General features: G+C 51.5%; 1 long non-coding RNA gene across 1 annotated transcript; it reads left to right on the top strand.

Annotated features, from left to right (window-relative positions):
• Positions 1-10197: 10197 nt before the first annotated feature.
• On the top strand, positions 10198-13732 carry LOC142023404 (uncharacterized). Its single transcript, XR_012648227.1, has 3 exons — positions 10198-10319; positions 11837-11933; positions 12706-13732. It is a non-coding gene; the product is annotated as an uncharacterized LOC142023404 (long non-coding RNA).
• The last annotated feature ends 515 nt before the right edge of the window (positions 13733-14247 follow it).

Raw genomic sequence — 14247 nt, 5'->3', positions numbered from 1 at the left:
GCTGTGCCCAGTGCTCGATGGTCTGTGCCTGACACTGGCCAGGGGGTGGTAAAGTTCCTAACCGAACACGCATGGTTCAACCTGGAGAAGGTGACTCCATCATGTTCCAGGCACATGGGGTGGACTTTTCACTCATGTTTTCCATGCAACTCTTACTGCTCCCAATGATTTCAGCTCTCGGACCCAAGCAGTTTCTTTAATAAGTATTTCCAGGGACAGTTCAATGACTGGAATGTTCTTGAGAGGATATTGTATGTTACTAATTTATGCCCTCTGGACCTGGACTTTCTCGTCAGGAAGCCATCAAAGAATTTTGGACTTACAAAGTCTGTGCACTGGCTGTTAGCCTGCAAAGATGTGTGTGAGGAGCTTAATCGTGAGGGCCACTTCCCTGCTTGGCAGCAATGAGTCAGCGAGTGCATTTTTCAAGCCCTGTTCAGAAGGGTAGATGGTCACTGTCTTTGCAGTGACTCCTCAGACGGTGTTCTGCTGGCCAGCAAACCGTGTTTAATTTATGACACCTCCCTCTTAGTGTCTTTCAACCACTGGTTTCAAAGCATTTTCCCCAATTTACAGATGGGGAAACTGAGGCGCGGGAATCACTTGCCTGAGGTCAGTAAGTCAGAGGCTGAGCTGAGAATAGGACCCATGTTTCCAGCCTTCCAGTCCAGAGGCCTTTCAGACTGTACACAGCCTGTGTGTATAAACACACATGCAAATGCAATCACATGTAAGTTACATGCCAGCTATATTGTGCCAAACGGTGGACCAGATGGTAAAATTCCCTCCCCCTGCTAAATTGTTACGAGTCCTCAGCAAATTTAAGAGGAGCACACCTGGTGTTTTGAAATCCATTGAATTTCTCTTAATATGGCACCCTCAGGCCCTGAGTGGTGCTGAACAAGAGAATTTGCCAGGCCATGGGAGGTCAATATTGCCTGGCTGAGGGGTTTTCAACCTGTGGCTCTTTAAGGACTTCTTTCTGGCTCCTGATGCTGTAATTACACACATCTCGTACAACTGGAAAAAGTAAAAAAAACCAAACCTCTCCAGATTACTTTCAGTATTTCAATGAACGTCTAAAAGCGGAACAATGAACAACTCATATCTAAATAGCAAATGATGTGATCTCAAAAATGTTGGATAATTCCCCCTTTAATATGTGCAGTGCATTGTGGGATATGTGTGTGCACTGTCCTAAAATAGGGGTTTAAAAAGTATGGTTTGATGTAGTTTATTGAGGACCATCCCATATTCACATGCATAGTGGCTCTTGAATTGTTTTTGTACCAAATTTGGACAAAATGTCTCTTTTTGCTCTTTTGGTTGCCGACGGCGGGCCTCGCACATTACCAACGCGTGCGCTGCTTACTGGGCTCTTAGAAGACATTTAGGAGGAAATTACAGCTAAATAAAGGCACAGAGCACTCCAGGAAACAAAGCAAGCTGTCCTGGAGCACCTCAAAGAGTAAGAATTTTATTTATTAGGTAAAAAGCAGTTATGTAGCACTTCATCACCTGATAAATTATTTTGTTAAGTCTTTAAAGTGCTACATGACCGCTTTTTTGTTGTGATAGAATATAGACTAACATGGCTCTCTCTCTACTTACTAGGAAATGAGCTTTTGTGGGTGTGACGAAGTGGGGTGTGGGGATTTTATTCCTACGGTTAGATGGCAGGCGTTTTCTAATGCCCTGTTTTCCTAAATTTCACTAGGCAGCATCAGTGCATAGTGGTAACATGAGCCCACAGGTGACCCCTTTGTTTCGGGGATGGGGGGGAACAGGACAAAGGAGGGAGGCAGGGCCTGGCATTTTGCATTGGAATTGAGAGTTGGAAGGGTGTTAGCCTGGGTTGGGGGAGACGGACAAAGCGAGGCCAAGGCCCCTGGTTTGGGGGCTCCCCTTGGGGCCTCCTCTTCCCAAAATGGTTTGGCCTGACTGCTTCTGGTTGCTGTTGTGGCACCTCTGTATACACAGAGTTCCAGTGGACTGATAAACCTGTTCTATCCGCTGAGTGAGAGTCATTCCTGGCTGCAGATGGGGTGCAGGGCCTGGGGACCCCCACACTCTGCAACAGTGGGTAAGACCCACTTCCTTCATCAGATTTCTGGAGCAGAAATGAGAAATCAGGGAAAATATAAAATATTTCTTCTTTCCTCAGCAATTTTCTTATGCCGGGGGGGTGCGGGGTAGGAATGGGGGGACGGACTGTGTAGGAGAACTAAGGCACTGCTTTGGGGCCTAATGTTTGCATAGCCATAGCACACAGCTTTTTATCATGGGCACACTTGGATAAATCTATAAATAACTTTAAAAGGCCAACCCTACTGGGCCCACCAGTAAGTCCCACGCCCAAACAGCAGGTGGCGCCGCTGTAGTAACTGGCAAAACAAATACCATCTGCAGTAAAAAAGCAGTCAAGTAGCACTTTAAAGGCTAACAAAATAATTTATTAGGTGATGAGCTTTCGTGGGACAGACCCACTTCTTCAGACCAGAGCCATACCAGAACAGACTCAATATTTAAGGCACAGAGAACCAAAAACAGTAATCAAGGAGGACAAATCAGAAAAAAATGATCAAGGTGAGCAAATCAGAGAGTGGAGGGGCAGAAGGGGGGGAAGGTCAAGAATTAGATTAAGCCAAGTATGCAAACAAGCCCCTATAGTGACGCAGAAAATTGCCATCCCGGTTCAAACCATGTGTTAATGTGCCAAATTTGAATGGGATGGGATTTTTCTGAGTCACTATAGTCACTGTCTAATTCTTGACCTTCCCCACCCCCCACTCCTCTACTCTCTGATTTGCTTACCTTGATCATTTTTTTCTGATTTGTCCTCCTTGATTACTGTTTTTGGTTCTCTGTGCCTTAAATATTGAGTCTGTTCTGGTCTGGCTCTGGTCTGAAGAAGTGGGTCTGTCCCACGAAAGCTCATCACCTAATAAATTATTTTGTTAGTCTTTAAAGTGCTACTTGACTGCTTTTTTGTTTTCATAGTATATAGACTAACACGGCTCCCTCTCTGTCACTATTCATCTGCAGTAAATGAGAGAGGTTGGCGGATACTCATATATTCTGGAGAATAGAGAGGTATGCTTAGCAATGCATAACACTAAAGAAAATACAAGATTAGATATTAAGAAACAAACAAAAATGTATGCAGAGTACTTTATTTACTGACAACAGTAGTCTTGTACGCTGTAAAGTTACACTGTATTTGCTATATTTATTTGTATGTACTTTCACTAGACTGTCCTATGGAAAATGTAACTAAAATTTATTTGTGGTTAAAATGGCAGTGATTTGGGAGTTCTGGATGAACAGCATGCCGGACACGAACTAGTGTACTGTAATTAGGCACCAGTGAAGAGGCAGAGACCAGCTTCCCTTGCTGAACTCACCTCTGGGGAGTTCTCAGTTCTTCTGGCCTCCAACTTCTCCTGCTGGGCCTTGGGCCAAAGATGCACGTCTCAGCTGCCAGGAAAGTGCATTGGTATCTCCCAGGCAATGTTCGATCTTATTTTTCCACCTGTGTGTAGAATGATTTTTGTTATGTGCATCAAAGCATGTGTGGATATGCACCACCACTAGAGCGCCACGCTGCTGGCTGGGGGCCACTGTGGGTGCTCTGCTAATCAGCTAGGTGGCACGGGAATGTCACCTGGGTGGCCACCCAGGCACTCAGCTTACACTGCTACTAGATGTGCACGAGAAAGTGAAGGTAGTTTTTACTGCCAAAAGAGCAAGAAGCTGGGATCACCCAGCAGCACAGCCTGCTCGGTGTTGTCCTGGGTTGCATTTGCCAGTGAACTCTCTTTTCCTTCTAATCTGAAGTGAATTTAGCACTGGAACTAATGCGACATTTACACGGAGCCTGTCACCTCGCTGAATCCCCAAGCACTTTACAAGCATATGAATCCACCATTGAAAAGTAGCGCGCAGTGGCTGTTGTTTTAACAGAGCACAGCAGCAGCGTGCACTTCTCTTGGGAGGAGATGAAAAATACGGTAGCCAGCCAAAATTCTATAGCTGGAACTGACGGGAATAGAAAGTAGGACCCCAAACCTGCACCTGGACGCAAACCCCCTTTCTTCTCCTTAGTGCTCCATGTGATCTTTAAAGTCCACAGTCTGTCTGAGTACAGCTGTTAGAACCTCCTTGTTATATCTTATTCGAAATTTGGCACCAGCCACACACCTTGTGCTGGAAAAGCCCTTCAGGGCTGTCTGAGGTAGAACAGTGGCTGAGTTGCCGACGTCAGTTCCTGCAGCAGCCTGGTCTTATTAGTGGTGTTTATTTCCATCATGCGTATGGGCCAGCTAAGCTATTGTGCTAGGTGCTGTACAGGGCTGTAGATGGTCCCTGCCCCAATGAGCTTACAATCACAGAGACCAGGCCTGGAGGGAGTGGGGGTGCGTACAAGCAGAGTGAGTGATGGGATGGCCAAAGACACGGTATTAATGCCACAATTTGTTGCTGGTGGTGGTGTTAGTTAGGAGAGGACAAGCTACATGAGAAGGGAGGAGGGAGGGAGGGAGGGCTGGGGAGGACAGGGGCAGGTGTGGTATGTAGCAGAGGGGAAGAGACGGGGGTGGGGAAGGGTTGGGGCACTCAGCAGAGAAAGTCCAGTCAAAACTGTCCAAAGGCCCCTGAATGTCAGACAGTTGCCAGATTACATGGTGTAAATGAGGTGCCTGACTTTCAAGCGGATCCTGTTCCAAAACAAGTCAGTCTCTAGCGGAACCCAACACTATGTGATGGGTTCCCACTGGTGTGCAGGCTGGTGGGCCCACTGCCAGCGGCATCAACAGGTGCCACAGGTCCTGGGGCAAGGCAGGAGGGGGGCCTGGCTCCATACCTTGGAAGGGGCGGGACCTACAACATTTGGCCCTCAGTACTGCCCAGACTGTGGCACTGGTCTCCTTCACAGCTACACACAGCAGCGCAAGGGAGCCTGGAGCTCCGGGCCCCTTTGAAATGCTGGGCCAGGGGGCAGTTGTCCCCTTTGCCTTCCCTCCCCCCATCAGCCTATGTCCCGGTGAACAAGATCTGCCCCCTCTTGGCCCTGCCTTCCCCCGCCCGGCTTCTGTCAAGAAGAGGTATATTAAAAACAATTAACAAACAAGCTACAAACAAAGCCCCCCCCCCAGCTAACGAAGCCTGAAACAAGCCACATATTTGTAGTTTTGGTAGCAAAGCCCTTGCTGTTTTCCCAAGGCCAAGTGGGGAGAGAGATACAACAGGGCCCAGGTGCCTCCTGGGTACATAGGTGAGCAGCGCTGGAGAGAGGACAGGCTCAGTATGGGCCATGTTTGACCTCCCAGTTCCCAGAGCAGCAGGGCCCTACTGTGGTTGGTTCTGCATCAGCTCCTCCCATTGCACCTCAGTGCTGACCAGAAGCGCACACACACACACACTTGGCTTAAGCTGATGAAATCCAGGCTGAGGGTCTGTGGCTGTGGCAGCTGAAGGCCTCTCCCCCCCCGCCCCCGAATTCATGCCTGTAGCCGAGGCAACAGCAGCGGAGGCTTCCCTGTTATTCTGCCAAGATTCACCCGCCTCTTGTGGGAGATGAGTCACTCTTGGTGCCCATTCAGCCCTGTGCTGCTTTACTAGGGCCACCAATGGAACGGTGACTTTAGTGAGGTGGCCACTTCTCCCCTATGCTGTGGCCTGGGCCCACCTCTTCACAATGTGGCCAACTGATGGGTATTGCCTAGTAATGAGTTTTGGTCACTCTTGGCTGCATGCCCAAATCCTCCAGCTAGTGACGTTGTGCTGAGAAGCCCTGGGTGTGGGAGTACCTGGTGGAATGCTGCAGGAGCACCTTGTCTCATTCCTGATCTCCTAGGAATCTCATGACTGGGGTTTGTTTGGTCCACGTCTCCCAGCTCGATCCATCGCTAGAGAAGAAGCACGGCCTTTGCCCAGGTTGGGGTTCCCCCAGTGCCACTGCCTGACATCCTTCTGCCCACTTCTAACAGCTGCATTCCTTGTGTGGGGGTCACCCCAGTGAGCCAGAGAGGCTGGGCCCCAACTGTGTCACAAGACAGGTCAGGCTGATGTGCAGCACACCCATGTAGCTGGGCCGGGGCCAGAAGACGAGGGTGTTCCCCAGACAAGTCCCAGCAGAGGCCTTTCCCCATCTAGGTCTCTAGATAAACACATAGGAAATCTCAGACTTTCCATCCGGGGACCTTCGTGCTGCGTCCATCCCAGTCCGAGGAAGGCATCTCCATGAAGAGGCATGCAATGCTGGAAGGGGTTAGTGGCAGCTGTCAGCCTAGTCTTTGATTCCTAGATCAAGGCTGCCCAAAGTGGGCCATGAAATTCCATAAGGGGGGCACAACACGGTCGGCTGCTGGGCCTCAGGTTCACCCAGCTCATTCAAAGTGCTGAAATCTGTGACTGTTTTTATGTTTGTGTGTTCACACTTATACACCAATTAATACAGTTTCTACGTTCTGCAGCCTTATTTTTCACATGTACCAAAAGGTCTTTTTTTTTCCATATGACCATAACCAAAATTTCCATCGGGTTGGGTTCATTAGACAGGTTGGGGGACCCCGCTAAATGCAGGGACAAAAAGTGGGGCCCAACTTAAAAAGTTTGCTCCCCTCTGCCCCAGAAAGACAATCACAGACAGGGTTAGAGCTGACCTAGAATCATAGAATCATGGGATCATAGGGCTGGAAGGGACTTCAGGAGGTGATCTAGTCCAACCCCCCTGCTTCAAGCAGGATCAACCCCAACTATACGTGTTCCATCACGTACAGCCCCTACCTAAGGCCTCTCCAGCGCATCCTCAGTGATCTGCAACCCATCCTAGACAATGATCCTTCACTCTCACAGACACTGGGATGCAGGCCTGTCCTTGCCTACAGACAGCCTGCCAACCTTAAACAAATCCTCACCAACAACTGTAGATCGTGACAAAGTAACTCTAAACCTGGAACCAATCCCTGCAACAAACCTCATTGCCAGCTCTGCTCACATATCTACACCAGTGACATCATCACAGGACCTAACATCAACCACAACATCAGGGGTTCCTTTACCTGCACATCTACTAATATAATATAGGCCATCATGTGCCAGCAATGCCCCACTGCAGTTTACATTGGCCAAACTGGACAGTATATAAAAGAATAAATGGACACAAATCAGACACCAGGAACAGTAATGTACAGAAACCTGTGGGAGAGCACTTCAATCTCCCTGGACACTCAACAACAGATTTAAAAGTAGCAGTCCTAAAACAAAGGCATTTCAAAAATCAAATGGAGAGAGAACTCTTTGAGCTGCACTTTACTGGCAAATTTGACTCCACCAACCAAGGATTAAACAGAGACTGGGAGCGGCTGGCCCCTTACAAAAGTACCTTCTCTGCCATGGGTGTTAATATCTCCACATTAGACTCTGACAATGGGCCACATCCCCCTGCCTGATCTGACTTGTTTTCTCCTCTTTTGATACATACTACTGATAATGGGCCATTTCCACCTTGACTGAATAGACCTTGTCAGTTCTGGCCCTCCCTATTACTGGGACCCCACTCTTTAAATACCCCTCTGAACCCGTCCCCCCATGCATCTGATGAAGCAGGTCTTTGCCCATGAAAGCTTATGCTCCAAAATATTGTTAGTCTATAAGGTGCCACGAGACTTCTTGTTGTTCTTGAAGATACAGACTAACACAGCTCCCTCTCTGATACTTGTCAACCCCAACTACATCATCTCAGCCAGGACCGTGTCAAGCTGCGACTCAAAAACCTCTAGGGATGCAGAATCCACCACCTCTCCAGGCAACGCATTCCTGTGCTTCACCATCCTCCTGGTGAAGTAGTTTTTCCTAATATCCAACCCACACCTCTCCGTCTTTAACTTCAGACCGTTGCTCCTTGTTCTGCCGTCTGACACCACTGAGAACAACTTCTCACCCTCCTCTTTAGAGCTCCCCTTCAGGAAGTTGAAGGCTGCTATGAAATCACCCTTCAGTCTTCTCTTCTGCAAACTAAACAAGCCCAAATCCCTCAGCCTCTCCTCATAGGTCTTGTGCTCCAGCCCCTTAATCATTTTTGTTGCCTTCTGCTGAACCTGCTCCAGATCACCCACATCCTTTTTATACTGGCAAAACTGGATGCAATATTCCCTACTGGATGCAATATTCACTACTCTCATGCTTCATGGAAAGAGCAATTAAGTCCCCGGCTGGGGTGAGAGGGCTGGACAGAAGTGGCGCTACTGCCCAATGACTGGCTGCCTGCTGGTACTTACGTGAGGTTAAGCGGCCTGAGGGATTTCCCTGGCACTGGATGGAAAGGCAGGAGCATGGGGGAGAATGCAAGAGGTGTGTTTAAGAGAAACCCAGCAGCAAGGGGGCAAGTGAGAGGAGCTGATAGGGTCCAGAGGGCAGAGCTCCACAGGCACAGGACCGCCGGAGGGTCAGACTTGGAAACAGAAGACAGCTGCCTGCTGTTTGCTGCTCCCACAGTACTCGGGCAAACAGGGCTTTGGGAACCTTCTGGGGAAATAGCCAGGCCGGCGCCGGAGAAGGGCTGGAATTGCACCATCCATGCAAGCAGCCAGTGAGGCTCAGACCAAGGCAAGAGGCTGGAGGAGCAGGAGGGGATCCTGCTTGTGAGAGAAGGGAGTAGGAAGGGGACACCCACACAACCACCTCACCTCATGCGGGAGTCGAGCACTGGGATGGCACGCTCCCCCTCAGCTCCTGTGTGCCAACAGTGGAGCTGCAGCAGGGCTGAGACACAAATACAGGCCGTGCCACATGATGGTCCCACTAATCTCTTCCATCCATGGGTGGGTTTTTCCACATCCATGTGCGGACTAAATTTTATGTGCACCAGGCACGAGAGAATGTGCACCACCGGCAGAAACACAAAAGGTGCTCTGTTAATTAGCTGGGGGCTGTTGGAATCTCTCCTGAGTGGCTGCACAAGCGCACGGCTTACGGGGGAGGCTGGCTGCCCCCTGTTGAGCACTGCCTAGCAGCGCTTCTCAGATGTCACCACAGCTGGAATTTTTTGGTCGGGACAGCTTCCAAAGCATGGGCTGGCATGGGGGTAGCAGCAAAGCAGCCCCCTCCCTGCAGCGCCCTCCTGACCAGCTGCTACCAAGAGAAGCGAGATGGGCTGCCTTGGTTTGCGCTTGCCCCACCAGCAAAGCTCGGTGCCCTGTGGGGCTCCAGGCAACGCCTAAGGAGATGTGGGGTTGGTGTGTGCAGCGCCAGAGGCAGGTCTCGTCAGCAGAGGCAGCTGTGGCCTTCCTGTGCAGCAGCCGTATCCTAGGCAGCTCCTCTGCTCCCTCCTGGTGGGCACAGAGGGTGGCTGGGATTCTCTGGTGAGCTCCCAGCCCACCTCCCCTGAGACAGGCTGTCTCCGAAGGGCCGCAGGCAGTGGATGGGGCTGTCAGAGCTGTATGTTGAGGCTGCCAACAAATTAGCTGGCACGGCGGCTGCATCGGCTCTCCTGGGGCATTGTGCCTGTCCTGCTCCTCCCCTTGGCAAGGGCTGTCCTCTCTACGATTAGTGAATGGGCATCACCTCTCCTTCTGTCTCCAAGCACTTTCCCTCACTCCTGCTTCCACCATGACCCAATGGTAACACCACCATCAGTGGCGAGTCAATGGTCCCATCCAGCAGGGCTGGCTAATCCCTCGAGCTGACCTCCCACCTCTCATGTTGAGGGGAAGATAGCACAAAGGTGACCAGACATCCTATTCTTACGGGCTGTGTCTTACATATACCCTCCCCTCAATCACAAAAGTGCCCCATTTTTCACATTTCCTACCTGGTCACAGTTCTGCGGTCTCTGCCCTTCAGCTGCTCCCAGGAAACTTCGCCCTGACTCAAAGAAGCCAGGGGTGAGTCAGTTTTCCCGCCCCCTCGGTTGTCACATCCCTTCCTCTGCACCAGCTCAAGCACTTGTGTGGTCTAGCATCACAACTGAGGGCTGGGTTTTTCTGGGTTTATCCCATTTGTAGCATCAGAGAAATGAATCACTTCGGGGACAGAGGGGAAACGCCTGAAAAACGGAAGTTGCAGCAGCTGGGTCAGAGTTGGGAGCCTGCCAGCTGATCTGATGTAACAGGTCCCTCTTTGGCTTGGCCTGAAACTGCTGAGGTCAGCTGGGAATTTCCTCCTTCTGGGTTAGGTCTATAAAAGGAAAGATGTGCAGCACAGCTGGAAAGGGCAGGCAAGAGAAGACGGCAGCACTTCACCGTCAGGCTGTTGTTCCTTCAGTCCAGGGGGGTGAGACGGCAGCACTTCACCGTCAGGCTGCTGTTCCTTCAGTCCAGGTGGGTGTATGCTGAGAACGGGACTCTGACCATGGGGGAGAGGGAGTCAGTGCGACAGAGTGCAGCGCTCTGCGTACGTGCTCAGAGGGGAAGCTGATGGAGGCTGGGGAGGGAAAGGCCTGAACGACAGGTAATGGCACGTCCAGCCATTGACTCTGGGCCCTGGGTTCACATCCAGCTCAGAGGTCAGGGATAAAACATTACTCCCTTGTGGCAGCTGGTGGGAGGCCCATGTGGAAGCAGCAAGTGTGAGCCGCCTGGCTCCCAGGTGGCCAGTTCATAGGACTGACAGCTGCTGTTGCATCTCTGGTGGTGGGAGCATCTGGATCCTGACCCTGGGTCGCTGCTGCATCTGCCCCAACACCAGATAGCTCTGCTAGTGACTGGAGCACTGGGAGCCCTGAGGTCTTATGCTTAGAGCCCTGCAAATCCACAGGGATCTGCTTTATCTCGGCAGGTATCCGCACCCAGATCTGCAGCTTCTTTTTGGGGATATGGATGCAGGTGTGGATATAAATTTTGCAACCAGAACCCGGCAGATTTGCAGATATCCACCAATTGTTATTGCAGATGTGGATATATATTTTGCATCCAGAAGCCTGGAGATTGCAGATAGCTGCTTTCTATTTGTGGATCAGTTTTGCAGATGTGGATAGAAATTTTGCATTGGCTCAGAACTCTACTTATGCGCCGCTAAAGATCCCCCTCCAAAGCTGAGTGGAGGAATTCCTGAGTCTCTGATTGGGCCGGGTGCATTGTTTCAGCCAGGAAGAGCCACAGGAAGTTGTCTGGAACTGGGAGAATTCCTGGATGGCGGCTACACTGGCTCCTGCCTGCATTGCCTGACTCCTGAACCCTGCCTTCCCAGCTTCTCCCTGGTTCCTTCTTTCCCGACCTGCTCCTGGTTCTTGCCTGTGCTGTCAGGGTCTCTGAGTCTGAGCATCTGATGAAGTGAGTCTGTGCTCACGAAAGCTCATGCTCAAAACTTTTCTGTTAGTCTATAAGGTGCCACAGGACCCTTTGTTGCTGAGTCTGACCTTGGCTCTGATGGATCTCTGGCTTATCTCCTGACTCTGGCTCCTTCTCCAGCAGCCAAGCCTCAGTCATGACAGCTATCACGGTGAAGGGCCAGGGAATATAACCTAGAGGAGGGCAGAGATCAGCACAATGGGGGGGCAGGCATTGCTGCTGCCACTCTGACGCTGGTCTGTGGGTGAAGACAATTTCCATGTCTAGATCTGTCAGCCACCTAAACACTGAGGTCCCCTTGTTGGAATACCGGAGCACAGATCACATGGGAGGACAGCGGTGCACCAGTGAGTGGGGTAGCTAGATTTTGGCTTCAGATGTAACTCACGCAAACTGGCACCGCAGTAATGAGGCACCTGGCAGGACCGCTCTGCTGCATATGTTCGAAGGCCCATTCGAGACGTCCCAAGCTTTGACGGGGACAGGGAGTTTTACAAGTCGCTGCTTGTGTCCCAATTTGCAATCAGTTTCTGATGTGTTCATTGCAGGGTAACACAATGGTTCCTCGTTTTCCATCTCATCAAAACCGTGGCAATGCTTTCTACCCTTTGGCACAGTCAGTCATCAGGGGCTCTCCAGGACCAAGTGAGTGTACGACACACTTTCATCCAACACGAATTGTGCAAAATACATTGCTATGAAGTGTGTGTTGGGGAACCCTCCTCTCATGGGATGCACCCTTCCGCACCACCGTGTTAATGCCGAGAGGGGGGAGTTAAAATGTGTCTCCTTTGATTGTTTGCACTGGGTCATTGCGTTGGTCCCAGGATACTCAAGAGATGGGGTGGGTGAAGGAACTTCTTTTACTGGATCAACTTCTCAGAAGTTTCTCTCCGTCACCAACAGAAACTGATCCAATAGATTGAATGCTCCCCTACCTTCTTTCTCTATTTCCTTTGATGTCAGGACTGTAGATATGCCCTGACTTTGCCAGAATGTTGCCGATTTTAAGTCCCTAGAATCCTGAATTACACCCAGCGCTTTCTGTGTAACACAAAGCCAGGGCAATGAGTTCTGTCCGCCCACCACCAGAACTCTCTTACTCAGGAAGCAGGGATGAAGGAGACACGTATTGCCCCCAGAATCTACGACACCGGCATTGGATCTGGAGATGCTACTCAGATCTCCCAACCCCCGACAACGTGGCCAAGTGACAGGAGAGCATGCTGCCCAAACGGCAGGCTAGGAAAGGGCTCCACTCACCGCTAGTAAAATGGGTGGAAACACCAAGTTGTGTGTGTGTGTGTGTAAGAGGCAGATCTGTACACACAAACCCCTGTATAGACCCCAAGCCCAGAGCACTGCCAGCCCAAAGCTCCTTGCTCTGAAACAAACTGTTGTACTTGTTTTCTTTCAGATACAAAGCACGAACCTCTGATGTCCCACTCAGAGGATCTGCTTCCATGGGTAGAGCCCACCCCACAGCTGTGAGACTCAGGAGCTACAGGAAACCAACAAAAGGATCCACTGACCCACCCACTGACCGCAACTCTGGCTGCGCCTCCTCGTGTGACTGCGCTTCTAGCATTGGACTGGGGAGCAAGCTGAGGTTAGAACTGAACGCTGCGTGCTTGGGCATGGGCCTTCGTGGCACCCCAGCAGTCAGAGCATGAGCCAGCACCTTACAACCAGCAGTGCCTCCGGGTCCACACACCTAGGGGAATAAATGGGAATGGCCGGAGGGCTGGCTCAGAGGCTTCCTCCTCTGGCAAAATCCAGCACCTCTGCTCTCCTCTCCACTGCAGAAACGCCTCCACTTTAAGAGCCAAAAGAACTTTTTGGGGCACATTTTTCTCATGCTACATCTCGGTGCTCTCCCGAGCCGGGGGGAGGAAGCCCTCTCCTTAAGCTCAAGGAGTTATGAATCTGCCCGGAGCTGCTGCAGCGGGGGTCAGGTCAGTGGGGCAGCATCGTCATCGCAAGTCGTCTATGTGCTCTCCAGCTGGAGCGGGGACACTGCACGGAGGGAGGAGACGCTTCGGCCCACAGCCTCTCTGCTCCGTGTTTCATGGTTGGGAGGCGCCAAATAACTCCCGTAAAACCTCCCTCCCGGGCGCGCTCTGTCTCGCGCTTCCGACGGGACGGGTCCTTTGGCACTTCTGTGGTGTCTAGCGAGCTTCCTTTCCAGGCAGAAATAAACGGTTGTGAGATTGACGCTGTGAGTTTCATGTCCCTTTGAAACACCTGAGGGAGGGCTGGAACACAACCCGTCCTCTGACCCCGGCCCTTCCATTCACTGGGGGGAGCTGGGCCCTGGACCTCACCGGTCGCTCTGCTCCAGCCGTCACAGAGTTCAACGGAAGCTAGGAGCCTCCATACTTATCTGGCTCTGGGCCCTGTTTCCTGCCCACGGGCATGGCCCCAGCGGAGGCAGAGCATGGCTGGCTCTTCTGACAGCCCCGTCTCCTGAGTCACTCTTCAGCCTCTTCGCCCTCCAGATGTGGGCAGGTACAGGCATCACCCAGGAAACCGACTCCGACCTTCCCTCCGCGCCAGGGGCTACAGGGGGGCGTTCTTTGCCAGGGAATGGACGGCAGGAAGCCTACACTGGCCCCAGGCGCAAACAGGGCAGAACCTTTTAATATGGAATCATTTGTATTTCTCGAGCACAGGGCCGAGGAACCCATTGCAGGACAGGGGCCAGTGACCCGCAGACAAACCAGTGGGGGGCCACACAAGTGAGAAGCAAAAACCAAAACCAAAACCCCCCTCAGTGATGTGGTTCCTGGAAGTAGGGGGACAGGGCTATGGGGCCCAGGCAGGAGAGGGGTGCATGAATGGGCTGGGGTGGGGCTTGGTGGCAGCAGGTTTGGAGAGAGGGATCTGGAAGGGAGGGGTCAGGATGGGCATGAGGGTCCTGGGAGGGGAGGCAGGAGCAGGGTGCGGGTGGGGCGTCTGG

The sequence above is a fragment of the Carettochelys insculpta genome, chromosome 20 (genome assembly GCF_033958435.1).
Source record: "Carettochelys insculpta isolate YL-2023 chromosome 20, ASM3395843v1, whole genome shotgun sequence".
In the NCBI taxonomy this organism is placed as follows: domain Eukaryota; kingdom Metazoa; phylum Chordata; order Testudines; family Carettochelyidae; genus Carettochelys; species Carettochelys insculpta.
The sequence above is the reverse complement of the archived record's forward strand: the minus strand, read 5'-3'. Positions and strand labels throughout refer to the sequence as shown.